General features: G+C 44.8%; 1 protein-coding gene across 4 annotated transcripts in view; it reads right to left on the bottom strand.

Moving 5' to 3' along the window:
• PPARGC1A (PPARG coactivator 1 alpha) overlaps window positions 1-16,645 on the bottom strand; it is a 694,460-nt gene extending 677,815 nt beyond the window's left edge. For 2 of the 4 annotated variants that reach the window (XM_070452082.1, XM_070452083.1), the window contains exons 1-2: window positions 16,397-16,645; window positions 16,066-16,155 (exon numbers count right to left, since the gene is read on the bottom strand). The gene's annotated coding sequence lies outside the window, so the exon portion shown is untranslated. Of the gene's footprint in view, window positions 1-16,065 lie in introns of all 4 variants that reach the window. The other 2 variants (XM_070452081.1, XM_020913305.2) reach the window with 2 other exon arrangements.
• Between the last annotated feature and the right edge of the window lie 707 nt (window positions 16,646-17,352).

Here is a 17,352-nt window from a genome sequence, read left to right as displayed (position 1 = left end):
GTGATGTGTTCTATAAGTTCTAAGCCTATACCTCTAGAGATCTTGCAGCTTGCTCTCTCTTCCTTTTCTTGGGAATCCTGTGGTCACTACTATAGGAATGAGCCTGGACCAGCCTGTTGGAAGATGGACACAAGGATACATGGCTCATATCTCTATATCCCCAATCAACAGCCAGCCATCTGCCCGATGTATGAGTGAGGCCATCCACATCTAGCCGACTGCAGACATAAGTGAACCTAGTTGGACCCAGCAGAAGAGCCACGCAGCTGATTGCAGCCTACTTTGCTAATCCATATAATTATGCACTTTAAAATGGTTGTTGTTTGAAGACACAAGGTTTTGGGTGGTTTGGTATACTGCAAAAGTTAACTGATATACAGGATGAGTATAACTGTCTTTCACCCAAATAAGGAATTCAAGAGCAACACAATCTGGATAAAGAATCCTATCTTTTGACACACCATGCTTAAAATATCATGTTGTTCCTGTTTAGTCACTAAGTCGTGTCCAATGCTTTTTGCAACCCCATCGGCTATAGACCACCAGGCTTCTCTGTCCTTGGGAATTCCCAGGCAAGAATACTGAAGTAGACTGCCACTCCCTTCTGCAGGGAATCTTCCTGACTCAGGGATCAAACCCGCACCTTGCATTGGCAAGCGGATTCTTTACCACTGAGCCACCAGGAAAGTTTGGGACAATCAAGTAACCAATTGGTTAAACAGTTATGGAATTAAGAAAGGAGATGTTGCCTGGAAGTAGAAATCTAAAAGACATATATGTGACTGATTTCCATGGGTGAGGAGATTGCCACAGGACAGCAGGAATACAGTAAAAGGAGGGGAATCGGGGTGGGGATCCCAGGAACATTACATTTAAGGTCAAGCAAAGCTCGAGAGTCAATGAGAGGAGAAGATGCAATGAAGGACAGGAAGATGCCACAGAAGTCAAAGGAACTTCTCAACAGAGTCACAGAAATATCTATATGTATGTATATATACACACATAACTAATAGGGCTTCCCTCATAGCTCAGTTGGTAAAGAATCTGCCTGCAATGCAGGAGACACTGGTTCGATTCCTTTGTTGGGAAGATCCGCTAGAGAAGGGATAGGCTACCCGTTGCAGTATTCTTGGACTTCTCTTCTGGCTCAGCTAGTAAAGAATCCACCTGCAGTGCAGGAGACCTGGGTTTGACCCCTGGGTTGGGAAGATCCCCTGGAGAAGGGAAAGGACACCCACTCCAGTACTCTGGCCTGGAGAATTCCATGGACTGTATAGTCCGTGGGGTCGCAAAGAGTCGGACACAACTAAGAGACTTTCACTGCACTTCACTTCATATAACTAATAAGAGTCCCAGTATTTGGGAATTATGAAGTCATTCCCAGGAGAGGGGATAACGGTAGTGACGGTGGAGCCCTTATCAGAGATCATTAGAAAGAGTGGGAGAGGAGGGAAGGATTTGGAAACAATGCTTATCTACAAGGTTCCTGCTGAGGCTGGCAGATAGGTTATCTGCCCTGGATCACTATTTGCCTCTTTGCTCCAGGAACTGAACCACTAAGAGAAACCAGCCTCTCAGTCTTGTGAATTCATGACTTTGAAATGTACAGTCATATCATCTGAGCTCTTCAAGCCATCCAACAAAAGAAGGAGACAGGCACCATCTAAAGGGAAAGGAAAGGTTGATGGGGGAATTTTTCAGGATGGGAGTGATAAATTTATTCCAAAGTGTATGGAATCACGAAGCCACAACTATGGATCAAAGTCCTGGAGAAAACGAGAGGGGAATGAAAAGATGGAGATGTCCAGAGATGAGACAAAAGGCTGAGGGAATTCACAGTGGGTGGCCCCAAATCCTCACCTGGGAAGGGAACCAGTGGTAGGCGGAGTTGAGGAGAGTTGGCAATGTTTGGAGTTGCAGATACAGTGATGACCCCAACAGAGCTTGGTGAGTGGCACTGAACTTGAGGACAATAAAATTCACATTCATTAGTGTGACTGGGTTTTTCCAACAGCCTGCAACAGTTTGTATGTAGAACAAACAAGGCAGTTGGCTGGACTGACCCAAGACTGGGATTTTGAGGACAAATATAGAAGGACAAGGATTACGGGCTTTGAGGTTTTGGCAAGAGAGCAGTTAAAGTGATGTATCATGGTTTCTGTCCTGGCTTAAAAAAAGAGAGAGAGAGAGAGAGGAAAGTATGACTGATGAGCTGGGAGAAAGGGAGGGTAGTACTGGGATCAGCAATCTTGGAAATAAATGAGTGAGGGAGCAGAAAGCTATGAGGCTGGTGTCATGTACAATGACGCTGGAGTTTAAGGTTCCAGGAGCAGAGCTATTCCAAAGGATAAGGCCAGGGTGTGGGCGAGATAACTGGGTCACCAAAGCATCGTGGGAGGTGAGGTGTTGCAACTCTGAGACTAAGCCACTGGGTCCATCCTCCATGCACAAATGCTGAAGATCACCCTGGTGATGACAGCTGGGGGAGAGGGAAGACTTTAGCCAAGTGCCTGAGCCTTGAGGAGAAAGGGGGAAGGGACAGGAAGATAAGATGGCCAGGAAGAAAGGTAGGATACAGTCTCTGGGAATTTCCCTGGAGGCTATAGAAATTGCATGGTTTTGTGTTACAGTGGCCAAGTAATGTTCTGGAAGTAACAACGACCACAGCTCCTCTGGGCCTAAGGGGTGTGAACGAATAAACAGCTACTGCCACCCAAAATTGTATTTTCTTAATGAGGAATTCACTTATAACAAAGGCAAGATTTAGGGAAAGGGAATTTATATTGCAATAAACCAAGGGTCCAAAGAAACCCTATAGAAAAAAGGTTGAAGGAGACCAACAGATGAAGGCAGTGGGGAGAGACAGTCTGAGAGAAATGATAATGTCCTTCACTGGGGAATTGAATCATTATTACTTTTGTATAGGAGTTTTGTTTTCACAGATTTCTCTAAGATTTGTCATATTTGGGTCCAGGCCAATTTGTCATATTTGGGTCCAGCAACAATGATGCCTTAGTATACAGTCAACATTCCTCTTTCCTTGGAATTATCTCAGGCATGACCAGAGATACTGTTTAGCATCTAGACGTATTCCTTGTTTTGAAGTTTAAGTAGTTCCATGAGTGGAACAAGAAAGATTTTTCTCTGTAGATCACAACAGAACACAAGCCAGGAGGTTTTAGAGAGATAATATGCCCTAGAAAGAGAGGGACAAATGCTCATCTGATAACCGGAGTTTTATTCTAGCAGCCCAAAGAATCTGAAAAACTAAAGATGAACGAAAGTCATCATTATTATAAGCATGACCTCTTGACTGACATGGTCATTCAAAAGGTTTATTTTGAAGTTTTCAAATGGACAAAGACAATACTGTCACACAAGGACTCATCTCCTAATAGCCTCCATCTGACACGTTGCTGCTGGGAGTATAAGCTAGTGCATCTCTGCCAAGAAACAATTAACACAAAAGTCTTAAAAAAGGCATGTCCTTTCACCCAGCAGTTCTATTACTGGGTGTTATCCTAAAGAAATAATCATAGATATGCCCCAGGTTTAGCCATAATTGTCAACAACCCAAAAACCCAATATTTAGGAAGATAGTTAAATAAATGGTCTGATAATCATACAGTGAAATACTACAGAGACAGTAAAAGGGACATAGAGGCGTATGAAATATTATGTGGCAAGTTAGTTATGATTTATTCATCTAAAATCAGGCTATAAAATTGTTACAAAAAATAAAAATAAAAAATTTCTTAAACATGATACCAATTTAAAAATGAAATATTATGTAGGCCTAGAACAAAGACTGAAAAGATATCCATTAGAATAGTATCTGTGATTATCTTTAGATGTTTGCAATATATATGGTCTTGATTTTCCTCTTTTCTCTGAACCTAAGAAAAATCTCCAAAACAAAAATGTATCATATCTGTAATAAGAAAAATTAATACCATGCTTTTATCAGTTTCCAGATATAAGATATTCTAAAACAGTACCTTAGAAAATCAGGTTTAAATATATTTTTTAAATTAGGCAGTGAAGTATAAAGGAAGAAAGTATTCCCTGTTCTTGAAAATGCAGAACAAAAGAAGTATTTGTCCTCATTTTGAAGAGAAAACTCTCTTTTTAGCAAAAGTCCTTTTTGGGTTGGTGGTTAAAGGAATGTTCCTACCTCTATGTTCTGATCCTTTTTGAAACAGGGGCTGATATCTGTAAATTCCCAAAAGGAGTCAAAGGTTATTTTTCTTTTCAAATGATCAATAAAGATTTTAGCACATATTTTGTGCCCTGCACTGTATTTAATATGCAGGTTATCCAAATAATGTTTTTTTTTTTAAAAAACTCAAGGCATTTATAAATCAACGAAGAAAAAGCTGCAGCTATTTAAATATAGCAGACATTAAGACCTTATTAGATCTTATTAGAACAACAAGCATTCAAGCAGTGCTTACTATTTATGAAGACTTCTTAAATACCATATATGCCCAAATATAAGAATAGGCATTTTCCCAAAATTCTCCTGAAAAGAGGGATATTCTAAAGGCTCTCATATTGCAGGACATTTTCTACTTTATTTAAACAACTCCGTAATGCTTGGGAAAGACTCATCAGCCTAAAACGACCTCAGTATATGCTTTTCTGAGAAACCCTCAGAGGTCATATGACAGAATCAGTTACAGAAGACATAGAGATTTAAAACAGATTTCGTCATTATTCCTGGAGTAAGGCCCCATAAAGCAAATGTTTAATATCACTGTAAACAAACATTTAAAAAATAACTACCTAAGTGAGTGTAATGCATATTATTTAACACTTACTTTATTTCTGGGTGTGTATTCAATGCTACTGTAATAAAAAGAAATGGTTTCAGAAGGCAAGCTCTCCTTCCATCATAATGATAACGACTAAGAGAACATTTTACCGTTTATAAACACTCCCCAAAACATCATCATACTCAATTTTACTACTTACAGTAAAAGGATGAATTTGGGAAAGAAAATTTTGGTAAGATGAAACAATATTTATTTTAATGCACATAAATAGGAATCAACTCATTGAATTTTTTTTAGAAACTTGTTTTTTAAGATCAGTTTAATTGGGGGAAATAATTCTAAAATGATTCCTAATGAATCTGTTACTAGCAGGGTAAAAATATCAATTAGCAATGGAGTCCTACTTCCTAAAACAATAAGCATTTGACATTGTAAAGATGATTCCACTCTCTTTTACATTTTTTTTTTCCAGCTCTTTGCACACTATGCAACCCTTTTAGTTTGGCATCACAAGGAGAAAGAAGTAAAGGATTTCATTAGCACTGCTACATGGGCCTCAGAGTATGTTCCCAACTTCAGAGGCTATTTCACTTTCTAGCTTGGATGATTAATTTTAACCCAGAAAAAATTTAGCCATCTAGTAAAGGGCTATAAGATTCCAAAATAAAACTTAATGTTTGATTTACTAATTAAACTGTTCTCTTGACATTGTCAACAGAGCAGATCTTAACCGATGCAAAGATCTGAACTTTCAACTAAATTTGAAAGCTTTATTGCTTGCTCCTGACAGAACAGAATGGAAAGCAGCTCTCCTGTTGAGACTACTAACTCACATCTACCCAACTCGGCCAGCTCCCTGCCCCTTTGCTAAGCAAGAGAGAGGGAGGGAGATCACTGGTGGGAGGAGGTGAATTCACCCTTGGAAGATGCTTTGTGAATTTCTAAAGTTGAAATAATGAGTAGGGCAGACCCCCCCCCCCCCGCAAGCCCCTTCTTCTCTATATATAACATTCTTTATTTTTCTTTCTTGCCACTTCACACAGTTTAAAGGAGATGACTGATAGCTGCAAGGAAGGAAGGAAGGATAGATGATAGACTGATATATGTGTATACATACAGAGACAGATACAAAATAATTTATATGCAATATATATTACATATATTTTAAATATATATATATATATCATATGTTATGTGATCTATGTCTCTCCTACTATGTCTCTGCTCCTGAGGGCAGGGACAAATACAATAAAGTGTAGGTACCCAATAAATTTCATTGAATGAAAAAAGAACTACAACAACACCAAAAAACTCAACCTTGACAAATTCCTCCTGTGCTTTCCTTCTACCTGAAACGTCCCCTCTATCTCATTCTCACCTGCCCAAATTCTCTGTTTTCCAAAGCCCAAACCAAATGCAACTGCCTCCTCAAAATTTTCTGTTGATTCTTCCAGCCAAAAAGAAACTCTTCATCATCCAGATGACCACAGCAAGTTGTCTGATCTCTTCTCAAAGTACTATCCACCTCTGAGCCTGCTCTCCATAGAAGAGAGGCTCTACCTGAAAGCCACATTCCTGCTGAAGGTAGCAGGTTTTTATTCACCTTTGATTTCCTTGTCACTCATCGATTCATCCACCTAAGGCAGCCGAGCATGGTGGTTAAAATGAAAACATGGGCTCAGAAGTTCGACATGAGAGACACAAATTCTAACTGTACTGCCTACTGGCTCTTATTGGCTGTGTGATCTTGGTTAAGTCACTTCACCTCTCTGAACCTCATCTCTCTCATTTTTAATAGGTAATATGCAGCACTGATAACAGTACCTACCTCTAGGGTTATTTTGATGACAAAATGAGTTAATCTACGTAAAGCACTTTGAAAGTTTTCTGAAATGTTATAGTAAGTGTTCAATGCAAGAACTCTATTATTATTGACTCAGTCTAATGTACCGAGGCGCTCCTATGCACCAGGCACACTGCTGGGCTAGCATATCAGTTCGTGCTCAGAAGGGACTCTATAAATATTTGAGGACTGATGGATAAGACTGAACATTGACTCAGCTCTTTATTAGTCAATACCAAAGGCCTTTCCAGGTCCAAGGTCTCACTTAATTTTAACAACCATCCTAGAGGATGGATGTCATCATTCCTACTTTTGTGCAGAAGCAAATGGAGTCCCTTCTGCTTTGAACTACACAAGCACATATTTGATGGGTGAGAAGTCTTTATGGTGTTCACCTCACAAGCCCTCCAACTTCTAGAGATTTTTTTCCGTTCCCTCCCGCAGCTCCCTTGACTTCACATGAAGCATCTTTTTTAGCATCTGTTCAGCCTGACTCCTGTCATTAGATACATTCTTGTGTGTTTATAATGCACCACTGATTTGTTTCAGACTAAATCGTGGGATCTAAAAATAAAGTGATGTTGAACATATTTCTTTGCATATTAACTTTAAAGAAATAGATTAATCTTTTAGAAATAATCAAAAATGAATGATCCACTCAGCATGTAGCAGTTACCAAAAAATAAAAAATTAAAATTACAATGCCTCAGATCCCCACTTTTCTGCCCTTATCTTTTCTGAATTTATTAATTTAAGTATATACTTCATAACTTTTCATTTTAAAAATTAAGAGGTCTAGTGAGCCTACGGTAAACCAATAATCTTCTTCCCTGGGGACGCTTCAATGAAGGCAGGATTCATTTACTCTCCAAGTCAAACTCCCAATTTCAAAAATGACACTGTAGAATTGTCCTCATTATCCTAAGAGGTGGAGCAAAGAACAATAAATGAAGGGACAGAGACTTCCCTGACGGGTCCAGTGCTTGGGACTTCACTTTCCAACGCTGGGAGTGCAGATTCAATTCCTGGCCAGGGAGCTAAGATCCTACACACCTTGCACCCAGAAAGCAAAAACAGAAAACAGAAGTAGTTTTGTAACAAATTCAATAAAGACTTTTAAAAAATGAAATAAAAAATAAACAAAGGGACACATAATGGTATAAAAGCTTTCTGAAGTTTCAACCATTTTCTAACACATCTGTTTTGTCCACAACAGGCCAGGCATGATGAGGGATCCTGAGGTGAAAAAGGCATAATTTCTTCCCACAAGGAGCTTCTGAAGTGGCAAGGGAGCTGAGATTTACAGAGAAAGAACAAGTCAGGATGGAAAAGGTATGGGAAGTACGGTGATGGGAGTGGGACAGAGAAATGAATTCTTGCTGATGTAAAATGATGCCTCATCTATTATTTGATAAACCATTTAAAAGTTTCCCCTTACGCAGAGATACACACATCCATTCTGGCAGTATGCTTCTTTTCCTTCTTTGCAAACGGAAATCGCTCTCACCCATGAGCCCTTGGGTGTTTATCTTAAGTCACCAACCAGGCTTGGCGGCATCATTTTAGTCAATTCACTGTTTTCTTATTACTCAGAAAGGGTTACATCTGCAAAAAATATACATTCTGGTTGCAACACTAAATAATGAAGCAAACTGTGGTTTATAAAATGCAGTCATTCCACGCCACATTTCATTTTGGAAGAGGGAGGGCTACCGTTGACTGTGAACAATTACCAAATCGTCAATGGAATTCAATAAATGTTGTTTAAAAAAACTAATTATTTGTTACAATAACCAGCTACTACTGCCACTTCTTTATTTGGAGGTTTGTAAACTACTTCCATTTGAAATGTAATTGATTCCATTTTTATCATTTGTTCAAGTTTATGTGGTTGTTCTCATCCTAAGAGATGATAACATCTATTTTCAGCAAATTATACATTATAATTCCTCATTCAAAAGCTGTAACAGAAAACAAAATGCTAATTTATGCTGTAAACGAAACTACAGAATCATAATCATTCATTGTTAACTTTAGGGACTGAACTGCTACTGGAAATAATAAATTGGATCAAAATGTGGTAGGGGGTGTTGGTGCGAGTTTTTCTTTTCTTTGTGCTTTTTTGACTTGTTTTGTTTCGGTGTTACACAACTAACACAATTTCCAATACGCTTTCAGGCAAGAGATTACATGGATGTTTCATCTCCTCCCAGATATAAGCCAGACATTCTTAGCCCCACAGCTATTACCTGCAGTTCGATATTTCAAATCTACAGAAAGATGTGCTCACAAAGCAATCAGAATCGCAAGCTAAAGAGGGCCAGCATATTAGAACCCCACAACTGGTTTTGCATATTTCATTAAGCTTCCACATCTATACTGCCCTTTACCCCAGGGATCACCACCCCCTTCTCTGCGCCTCTCCCATATAAGCATCATTTGCAACATCTTGTCAAGGTGAGCCTTGCCCCATGGCAAACTTCCCTTCTGTGTCAAGGAATACATGGACTAAACAAACAAACAGAAATTTGGCAACTCTAATAAATCAGGTCAATTCTTAAACAAAAAAGAAGGGAGTGGGGGATGTAGTTCCCCTATTCCAGACACTCTGCTTTCCTTAAAAAACAACCTTCAAGTGAAAAGACGATACATCACCTAATGGTATTTTCTCCTTTCCTTTTTTTTTTTTTTTGCAAAAATATAACTCAAAAGAAAGAAAGATTTTAATATAATTATGTCAAAGATGTGAATACTTTGAAGGAACCAAAAAGCCACACTGCCGTCTGGAGTAAATCACTTTTCTGCTGCCTTTTGATTTAATGCCGTCTGCTGTCCACATTTACCTCTCCGCCAGCAAAGTGTGATCATTGATTTCCTATGGTCTCTCTCTCGGGGAGGAAGTTCTGCTTCCTTGATGATGACTACAAAGGGTAGGTGACCCCATTCTCATTCCAATGCAAACCCTGCACTTTTACATTTCCGCCAGGGCTGCCGGAACGTGAAACTAGAGAGGGGCTCTTTGCCCTCTTCGTTGAGACTGTCTTGCTGTAACTACTGACATTTAATGTTTTCCCTCCCCTTCCCACAACTATATTTTGGAAGATCACAATACAAGGGATGAACCACTAAAAGGCATCAGTTCATGATGGACATAAATGTTAGGTGCATGAATTGGTACAGAAGACACCTGTTATAACATGGCCGTGACCAGAAAGGTAAATCTCAGTCTTAATATCAAGCACAACTATATACAGAACAAACCCAAAATGATATGAGTTTGCTTATAAAAGGAGAGTTACGACTCAAAAATATGTGCACACACACATACATAACTATACATATATATTATGAGCTAGGGTTTTGGTGCATCTAAATGATTATTTATAAAATTATTGTATTCAAGTATCTTAGAATTACATTTCTTCTATAAAGTTATATTTTCCTGATACCCACATACATTCAGAAAGAGCCCTCCACTAAACCGTAATTATCTGCTATTGGGAGCTGGCAATCTGAAGACCCTGTCTATCTCTCAACCTGGATCAACTATTCAAACCAAAAGGAATGGTAAACTCAAGCATTTAGTCCATCGCCAAGAAGAAAAAAAAAAAGCATCCGGTAGTTATGGCTGATTTCACCAAAAGAGAAGACTCCACCTCATTCCCAAACAGAACTATATCTGGCTATATATTAATTAAGTGAAAGTCACTCATTCGTGTCCAAGTCTGCAAACCCATGGGCTGTAGCCCGCCAGGCTCCTCTGTCCATGGAATTCTCCAGGCAAGAATCCTGGAGTGGGTTGCTGTGCTCTCCTCTAGGGATGTTCCTAACCCAGGGATCGAACCTAGGTCTCCTGCATTGCAGGTGGAAGATGGCCCAGTTTTGTCCCTAACTAGCACTGAGGTCTGAGGCAAGGCACTTAACTCTATGCCTTACTTTCTTCATCTATAAAACGGGAACAATAATAAAAGCATCGTACTCGTATGTTGTGGAGATTAAATGAGTCACATGCTTTATCTGGAACAGTATTAATAAACGGGAGCTATTGTCACTGTACTTTGGTTCCCAAGTTTTAGGCTAACAAAACTTTATACAGAAAAAAGAACAATATTTTCAAACTGGTGCCTTAAAAAAGCTACCTTTACTGGAAGATCCACAACAAACTCGGGTTATTCCAAGTCTCTTTTACTTTTCTGTCTACATAGGAGAAATCCATCCAACGATGAAAAAAGTGGAATTAGGTGAGCTGGATTTAGAGGTAGATTTCAAAAGTGTATTTAAGGTAAATCTATAGAAATGTACCTAAAAACTAGTTTGTAGTTCATACATTCATCTTCAGGAGAATTAAATTAAAAAAAAAAAAAAGAAGCCGAGTTTACATTTTTTCAACTTTAAGATACTGGCTTTCTAACAATCTTGGAAATGGAGGACATTCCCAAGCTCCGGCTCATCTCAGCTGCGTTATCACTTCAGGAATTAAGAAATACCCAGAAAAGGGGGGGATGGAAATATTGAGTTCTTTATAGTACATGGACTGGATAAAAGAAATGTTCCTAAAAAAAAAAAAAGAAATGTTCCTCAGTGGACAGCTTCTGCTTCAGCTATCCATATTCATGGAAGGAGTGCCAAGCAGCCTCCCCCACCAAAAAAACAGACATTCAACAACTTACCCAAATCCATTAATGATTTTGCACTGAAACATCTATCCTGCTTGAAAAGATAGAATGAGTATAAAGAATTACAGGTCTTGGCTAACAAAAGTCCAGGGCTGAATTCAAAACAGTCACTCTCTACTCTGAGAAGATAGTGTGTGTCCTTATAAGGATGCTATTTTCTATTTCTAGTCTGGCAATTTGAAGGAGTGGTGGGGGGAGGGGACAGGAGAGAAAGAAAAGTTAAAAAGCACAGTCAAGTCTGCTGGTGATGATGCTTTTTTCGCAAACTCAGGTTTAAGCTAACCCAGAGCTAAAGAAGCGGTCAATCGGGTGAATAAAGTCAGATGTCTGCCCTCGTGGACACCCAAGCAGTCAGCTAATTGGCTTCATTTTTCACTTTCAGTTGATTGCTTCAATATCATAATAGATCTGGACTGCTTCAATCTGGGCTTATAGCAGGACAGCTAAAGAAGGTGACCCAGGTCCAAGCTGCCAGCAGGACCGACCAGTGCACGGTCAGCTTCATGATGGAGTTGGAAAGCTTGAACAACCATGGGAGAGACTTGCAGGTTGAAAAAGCACAACCTAGAAAGATAGAGTTGGGTTCTGGAAGCTTGCACTACTGCCATCCCTAGGCGTGAAACTGTAAATTAAAGAATGGTCTGTTGTCTGCTACACTGAGCCAAATCAGAGACATTTCACATACACACTTTAATTGGGGTTTTCATTCTAATTGAAGAAATAAATTCCACCTAAGCAGATGCTTCCCCGCCCCCACTCTCACTATGGTATGTTTTGCACGTTGGCAAGTGGGTGCAAAATTTCTGCAACATGGTCTCTTCAGATATAAGATGGAATTTCCCAGTTTTTAAATGGTAACAGATGCAGTTTCGGCTCTAATACACATTGGGCTCTCTCCAAAAAATTCACCCCAACCCAGCCTCCCCCTGCTTTAATAACAAAATGTCACAGGATAAGTAAAAACCTTCCAGTCAGCAGTGATTCGTGTTTGGGTTTTCTGGGTTTGGGTTTTTGTGTTTAGTGATGAATAAACGCCCCAGTTGTTCCCAAATTTCCAGGTCTCTATATGAAGAACCCCCATCTTCATTATTTTTTTCACTTGCTTGTTTATAACCAGAGGTGTCATAATCATGTTTCTTGTGAAAATGAAAGCAATCAAAATGCCTTGTAATTCCAGGAAAAGAGCTTCTTAGGGAGACATGCCTGCCTGCTATTGATGTTGTAAAAAGGCTCCTTTTACATGGTATTAAATGTTGAGAGCATATCATATTGATCTAGAAATAAAAAGCTTGACTTTTTTTTTTAGTACAGTGAACCCTTACCTTCATAAGCACTTTCTAACACTAGGAACAGGGTTTTATGTTTAATTGAGGTGTAGTAAACAAATTATATTTGAAGAACATTGCTATTTTTAGGTAATGGAGGATTTGTAAGCCTTTTGGCAGCAATTCAGGTGAAAATCATGAATAAGTCTCACTCTTTCAAATTTGGCCCAGGCCTCCCCCTAGCAGTCCTGCCTAGAGCCCAAGATAGGAGTTAGGGTTGCCTTTGTTTAATTAATCCTTTTTCTCCGAAGGTACAGTTCAGGAGTAGGTTTCAAAGCCCTCTGCCCATGTTCCAATGCTGAAAATGCAAACTAGCGATCAATAAGAGACTAGGTCCTTATACCTATATATTCTTCATCCCTGAAAACGGTGATAGGGCCACGGTAGAAGCCGCAAATCCTGGTAGGACGCACTGCCTGAATAACTGCCCCTACCACCAGATATTAAAGCCTCCGTAGCACTTTGAGGGCACCTTTCTCTAATGATGTACCTCTCTCATTTGTTTCTGTACTTTATCTTAAAGTTCATACCGCACCACTGGAAGAAGCAATCAATATTTCCGATAACCTCCCTTGCTCCACCGTGCAATTCACTGCACTAAGGGTAGCGCGCCACCCAGTACCGGCCCGCGAGCTAATCACCCTGCACAAAGCAGCTGCTTTGTGAGAAATTCTTTCCGATTTTCTTAGCAACGTGAGTTTCCCTTTCCAGAAGAAAGATCTTGCCTTTTGGGAAAAGGTTTTTCCAAATTAAGTTAAACTAACTTCACCCGAAGAGACCGATAGTTTTCCTCTTTTCTTTTTAAAACGCCACCCCCGCCCCTTCTCTGGTTCTCTCCTTCTTTTACTCCAATCCTGCCCCGCACCACCACCCCCTCTCGCCCACCTCCTTCGGTTTCCAAGGAGTTTGCACGTGATTGCCTGTCTTGCAAAATCCGGCCGTAGCCCTTTGCTGCGCTCTCAAACCACTTGCTTCCTAGCTCGTGAAAAATGTTGCCAAACCTCCCATCGCTGTAAAGCTGTATCACTCTGAGCTTCCCTACACCCAAGTCTCCTTTCTCTCTTCCTTGGGAGAAAAACCAAGTGCCTGACTTTCTCGGCCGGAAGGTGCAGGTCGGAGGTACGCGTCTGGAAACTTATCCTAATGCATCTGACTCCAGGACTGCGGGAGGCGGGGTGGGGGGCGGGGAAGGCGCGGCGCGGCCGAGGAATCCCGAGTCCCGGCCGGGCTTGTGCGGGATGCACTGTGGCTCAAGCCTTTCCTAGACCTCTCGGTCCTCAAAGACCAGCTGGGATTGGTTTCTGACTCATCGACAATCACACACACACACACGCACGCGCACACACACACACACGCACACACACACACACACACACACACACACACACACACAGATACACACGCAGGCATCCGGACGCCCGCTCCTGGAGACCTGGAGTTTGAGGAGCCGGAGGGGTCGTTGGCTCTCGGCAAATCCGGAGCCAGCTCACGAATGAATGGAGAGCACCCGAACCCCACCAGACAAGGCAGGGTGGCCTGGAGAAAGCACCCAGCGCCGGCCTCGAGCAGCGGGGCCCCCCTCGAGCTACCCAAACCCAGCGCTCGCCCGACCACCCCGGCAGTTCCTCCAAGTTTCTACTCACAGCGGGGCCCCCCCTTTCCCAGCTGCCTCACCCCGAACCTCGAACTTCACGCCCCTGGGCCGCCCCCCGCCCCTCCGCCTTCCGTAGCTCCGCGCCCGGTCAGGGACCCGCGCGCTTCCCCGGAGCGGCCCAGATGCCCCCACCCGCGGCGGCAGCCCGGCAGTCTGGCCAGAGCTCGCCGCCGTCTCCCGCTGCTGCTGCCGCGGCGACAGGAGCCTCTGCGAGGCTCCCGGGCCACCCTTATGTATTATTCACTCGATGGCCACGGCGCTTTCTGGAAAGCCCATGCCAGAGATGCGAGGTCTTCGCCCGGCGCCTACGAATTCGGCGATTTCAGCTTTTTGGAAACTGAGGGTGCTGCGGGGGCGGCGGAGCTCGTTTTTCGGTTGTTTTGCTTTGCGGGGTTGGCTTTTTTTTTTTTTTTTTCTTGGCCCGGAGCTCGCAGGAGCGCGCTGCGCCCCGGGCCCGAGAAGGAGCGCGCCAGAGCCGGCGAGTGCGGCGGGCAGCCGGGCTAACCGCCCTGGCTAGCGAGCGAGCTGGGGAGAAGAGACGCCCCGGTGGCCGGGAGAGACGGGCAGAACCGAGTTCTTTTCCTCGACGCCCCCCGCCCCGGCACCCGCCCCTCCGGCAGGCTCCCCCGGCAGCTCTCGCTCTGCGGGCCCGGGGATCCCCCGCGCCCCGGACCGCCCACCGAGTTGCTGCTGCCTTTCGCCGTTGCTCCTTCACCTCGCCTCCCGCCCTAACTTTCCCCAGCCTGGACTCATGCGCGTACACACACACAGACAGACAGACAGACACACACACACACACCCTCTCCCCTTCCTCGACTCCAGCTCCACTTCCCCGTGTAGTTTGGAAATGACAGATGCCTGTAGACTTTCACCAAACAAGCGGTGGGGGCAGCAGACTACAACAGTTATTTAATTAAAAGGCATTTTTTTCCCCCTCTCTCTTTCTCGCTCTGGCTCCCAGAATAGCTTTTGCACCCCTAGACCCTGAGCACACGCCCGTCTCTCCAGGTTACCCGTGGCCCGCTAACACCCATCTTCCACGCCCCCCCTTCCGGCGTCTACCCCCAGCTTCTCCGCGCCCCCCAAGTCACACCGACAAGCACACCTGCAGGCCGGCGGCGGGGAGCGTCGAGGGCACGATGCAGCCGGACTGCATTGCACAGTCATCAAAGTTAAGTGTGTGTGTTTGTGGGGTGCTTGTGCGCGCCGGGGGAGGCGTGGGGTCATGGGCACCGGGGCATCCACTCTGCACCCCCTCCTCGGGGTCAGGGGACGCTTCCACTGGAGATTGCAGCCATTTTAGGGAAAGAGGTGGCTCGGGGCCCCGGGGGAAGTGGAGGGGGGACGGCACGTCGCGGGGGACTCTCAGCTCTGCAGCCCCTCGGCGCAGCTGGAGGGCGGGCAGGCGCCGGGCGCACAGGGGCGCGGCGCCCGCGGCGACTTGGGGAAGGTTGCGCTCGAGTTCCCTGGTTTTGCCTGGAGTTGTTCGGGGTAACGTGCCGGCTCCTGCCTCGCTCTCCGGTTCCCGCTGGGTTGGGAGGTTGGAAGGGGAAGGTTTGGATGGCAGATTGGACAAGGCAGGGACGCGACAGACCCTGGAGACCAAAGAGCTGGTGCTGGGGGAAGGGGGACACCTCCTCTAGCCGGTTGGCACTGACCCAGACGGTGCGACCCACTTGGCCCCCCAGCCTCCCCACCCCCTCCCAAGCCTCTGCCTCCCCGCCGAGTGCCAAGTGAGCGCGCGGCGAGGGGCACGGGGCGCGACGCCGCCAGGCACCGAGCCAGCCCTTACCTGGTTGGAAGGGGTTTCCCAGGAGGAGCCGTAGTTGTAAAAGAAGGAAGAGAAGAAGGTGTCTTCCGACAGCCCGCAGCCCGCCATGCTCTGGATGCAAATAAAATGAGGAAAGGGGGGGTGGTAAAAAAAAAAGCACACACACAAGCAACCAAAAATTTTCAAAATCAAATTAAACCAATAAGCGAAGAAGAAATTCTCTCGAAAAATAAAAGGAGGGGGAAGGGAACGGCAAAGGGAACGGAAACTCTCAGCGGTGCTCCCTCTCCGGCGGAGGAGGGATGCTCCGGCTGCCGCCGCCGCCGCCGCCGCCGCCTTCTCAAGAAGGTACCTAGAGAGGTTCGTCCTGACTTGAGCAGCCGCCGCCGCCGCCGCCGCTGCCTGTGCCGGCTGCGTGTGTGCGCGCGTGTGTGTGCGTGTGCGTGAGTGTGGTGTGTGCGCGCAGAGCGAGAGACCGCAGGGGAAGCGAGAGGGCGAGAGAATGAGCGAGCCGGGATGGAGGGCGCAGAGGCAGAGCGGGCGGGCGTGTGCGCGCGAGGGTGCGTGCGTGTGTGTATGTGTGTGTGTTTGTGTGTGTGTGTGCGCGCGCGCGCGCGCGTGTGGCTGGGTGTGCGTCTGTTTGGGGAGCTCACCGGAGAGCCGGGGCCGTCACGTGGGCGCGCTGACTCCGCCGGCTGCCGGGGACAGCCTGTACTACAGCCCCGGCCACTAAATCAGCCCGCGCCGCCAGACCTTTGCAGCCCCCCCACGGCCAGCGGCCAGCCATCCCCGCGGGGCCGCGCGGGCCCCGGGACAGCAGGGGGCGACGGATAGGTGGGTGGTTAAGGAGGGGGTCGCCCCAAGCCTGCACAGGAAAAGAAAAGATGCCGGCGAGGAGGCACATGTCCCCCGCTGTGCCCCGCACCCTCCTGTCCAGCCTTCCTCCCAGCCTCTTTGAAGATTTTTTATTTTTAATTCCTAAAATTGCTTTCCCTTGCAGAGACCACTCGTACAGCCACGGGGAAATTATTTTCACATAGTTGCTACGTCTCGATTTTTTTTCTTTTCCTTTCCCGGTGCCCCACGTCTCCCGCGCGCGCGCGCCCGCAATCACGCAGGCACACACACACCCGTGGCCGCCTCCTCCCATCCCAAATGCAAACCCACTTCCTTTTGCCGGTTGCTGTAGTTAAGCTAAGTCAATGCTACATCAAACTAGGCTAGGCTGAGAGAACTGGAAAGTGGATTTAGGGGACAATACTGCCCCAGCAGGAAGAAAGGTTCTAGTTTGGCATTCTGTTGATTTAA

The sequence above is a fragment of the Odocoileus virginianus genome, chromosome 21, assembly GCF_023699985.2.
Source record: "Odocoileus virginianus isolate 20LAN1187 ecotype Illinois chromosome 21, Ovbor_1.2, whole genome shotgun sequence".
NCBI classification, from domain to species: domain Eukaryota; kingdom Metazoa; phylum Chordata; class Mammalia; order Artiodactyla; family Cervidae; genus Odocoileus; species Odocoileus virginianus.
The sequence above is the reverse complement of the archived record's forward strand: the minus strand, read 5'-3'. Positions and strand labels throughout refer to the sequence as shown.